This window comes from Mirounga angustirostris, unplaced genomic scaffold (genome assembly GCF_029215605.1).
Source record: "Mirounga angustirostris isolate CCGP_5_RB_7025 unplaced genomic scaffold, mMirAng1.0.hap1 SCAF_3, whole genome shotgun sequence".
NCBI lineage: Eukaryota > Metazoa > Chordata > Mammalia > Carnivora > Phocidae > Mirounga > Mirounga angustirostris.
In genome coordinates, this window is record NW_026991711.1 from 6,474,012 (window position 1) to 6,477,088 (window position 3,077).

Here is a 3,077-nt window from a genome sequence, read left to right on the forward strand (position 1 = left end):
CAGAAGGAAAATGGGAAGAAGTACTACGGGACAGCGAGGATGATAGTGACGAGGACAACAGTTATGATGATCAAATCAACAACCAAAAAGTAAGGTATCATCCTAAAAGAAAGGTGGTGCTTAGGAAATTGCTATGTGATACTAAAGAAAACACATTTGTTTTTTTTTTGTTTTTTTAAAGATGAAAGCGGTACTTTTTTTTTCTGAGTCTATTTAGCATACTTCAACTTTGACCCGACAGAACTTCTAGGTTTTTAGAAGTACTTAGCCAATCAGCCACGATTTTGATGAATTATGACAAGAGTTTTGATCAGCATTATTAAAGGGCAAGGTGCTTCCCTTGCTGCTTTGGGGAGCTTTTGGGTTCAGTTAGATGCTCTCTGACCATATACACACGCCTACACCCTAGTCCTTTTATTTACTACTGGAAGTGGTTTTTCCAAACAAATTTTCTTCAATTTTCCCTAAGCTGTCTCTAAACTTCTTATAATGTTAAAAGCAGAATTAAAAGCAATCTTAGAATTCTGAAATCTATGTTACAGATAAGATTAGTTGTACTGTAATTCTAAGGCGAAAATATACTTTAGCAACAATGCACTATCTTCTTATAGTGAACACATGAGGGGATTTCTGTAAGTAGTATTGCCAAAGGCTAGAATTGATTAGACTTTTTTCTTACTAGTTTTCAGAAAATAAATTTAAAATAGTGAAAAATATTTAAACAGTACAAAGGTTTACTTTTTTTGGTTTTCTTCATCCTTAATAGACAATTATTTTTTTAGAATTATTTTTGGTTTTTCATTTACTTGCTGTCATTGTTGGGGAAAGAGGCATTGAAAGAATATTACATACACTGGAAAAGAAAATTGAAAAGTTTAAATTATCTGGGATGGGTACTAATGGGAAGAGCACAGGACAGTAAAATGATCAAGGACTTCTTTCCCTTTCAGGGTCCATCAGGCCTAGATTTGAATTCTGGCTCTTCTGCTCATAAGTGGGAATCCCTGGAGTAATTGAATTAATTTCCGTTTGGTGAGCCTGAAATGACAGTAAATATGGTTACTTATCCAGCAGAGATGCTACCACATTCTTTGTTTTACAGGGATTGCGTTTGTTTTGCTTTGTTTTTTGTTTTTTGTTTTTTTCCTTAAGAAAATTTTCATGGTTTTGTTTTGTTTTGTTTTTGTATAATATGGCATTGAAACCTCTGAACAAATCCATATCTGGCCAGTGAGGCAGATGCTTTCTCCTTCACATTTTTGGGTTACTGAGCAACTTGTCAGCAGATTAAAACAAAAACAACAAAAAAAGACAACCTTTTGCATGACTTAAGTCTTTCCAAGGCAGGTGCTAGAACAACATGCACTTCTGTCGGCTGCAAGCAATCCAGCCGCGCAGGACACCTGGGGTAGATGCGCGCTGTGCCCACTCCCACCGCGGTCCTGCTCGTTTGTGGCTGGTCTGCAGAGCATCTGGACGCTTGTGCGCAGTGTCGGGAAGAGGAGGAGGAGGAAACAGCAAGAATGCTAGGCTGGGAGGAGGAGGTCAGCCAAAGTTGTGCAGGGCAAGCCCGAACATGCCGCTGGTGCAAACCCACGCACCACTGATGCTCTTATAGTGGGAACATCTGGTGGAAGCCCATGATGGGGTCTTCATCGCCTTGAGCTGGCCCACGACTAGGCCGAGGATGCACCTTTCTGGCTGGGCTGCTGGTCCCACGCTGTGGTGCTGTGCTGGATTTTCTGCAACAGAAGGCTAGGCAACTACTCCACAATGGCAGCTTCCCCTGGGATTGTTGTCCCTCCCATGGTTCTGGAGTTATGAAATAACTAGTAGTAATTCTGAACGAAGCTGGATCCAGTCTGTTCCCAAATTGGCTTGATTCCCATTATGGATCATCAGGGGCCTCCCCTGAGACCTAGTGCTGACTCCAGAGTGGGCCAGGTAGACCTTGCCCGTCCCCTGATCCTTGGCAAGTGGGAATAGGATGTGGGGTGGGGGTGGGGCGAGCGGCTAACCCATTGGTAGAACTGGTGGGACGACTCGGGCAGGCTGGGCTAGGCCACACGGGGAGGGCCTGGAGATCCCCCATCCGGGTGGTCTGGCACAGGAGAGAAAGGCTGGGCCCCTGCACAGTGTGGTGGGGTAGGCACCTGGTTGTCCCTCTTGTGTCCCCCCATAGCCCTGGCTCTGCACAGCTTTTGGGGGATGGGGCCCAAGGATGCACAGCGGAGGCTCCAGGTGGCTCAAGCTCAGCTCCTCCGGCCCAATCCGTACCGAGGACGCTAGCCCCAGCACTCACCCAGGGGCTGGCACTGATTGGGTATTTTTATTACCAGCTATGCATTGCATAAAATGTCTAATGGAACTGGTATATAACGTCATGACTTGAGATGACAAATAAATAGAAGGTGATTTTTTGGTAGATTGTACAGGAGGGCTGTGGTGAAAATTATCAAAGCAATGACCTGATTCTATTCAGTAACTTCTAGATGTACCCCAAAGGAGAGAATCGGAAGACATTAAGAAGCTGAGTTATCCAGGGATGCCCGGATGGCTCAAAGGTTAAGGGTCTGCATTCGGTTCAGGTCATGATCCCGGGCTCCTGAGATGCAGCCCCACACCCGGCTCCCTGCTCAGTGTGCTTCTCCCTCTGCCTCTGCCTCTGCCCCTCCCCGCCCCTCCCCACCCCTCCCTGCTGCTCCCGCGCTCTCTCTCTCTCTCAAATAAATAAACAAAATTAAAAAAAAAAAAAAAAAAAGCTGAGTTATCCATTGGCTCCAGGCTGACTCATGGAAGAAATAGCAAAGAAGGAGAATTAAACTCCTAATGTTCTAGATAGGATTATCGCATGTTGTGTCAATTTCCCTTTAGTAGAAAACAGCATCTGTGGTTAACTGGGAAGCTCCCTGTGTTAACGGAAGAAAGTTCAAAATGTGGGGGAATGATCATGGGCAGAATGGGGGAAAAGGGTCCTACTCAATCCCTAAAGAGAAGCATTTGAATGAGTAAAGGCAAATGGCTATAGCACTAAGAAGTGAGGACTGAAATTAGGAACGGAGAGAAGAAATCAATAG

General features: G+C 44.7%; 1 pseudogene; it reads right to left on the reverse strand.

Moving 5' to 3' along the window:
* Positions 1–1,545: 1,545 nt before the first annotated feature.
* LOC123838796 (nuclear transport factor 2-like) lies at positions 1,546–1,889 on the reverse strand (annotated as a pseudogene).
* Positions 1,890–3,077: the final 1,188 nt, after the last annotated feature.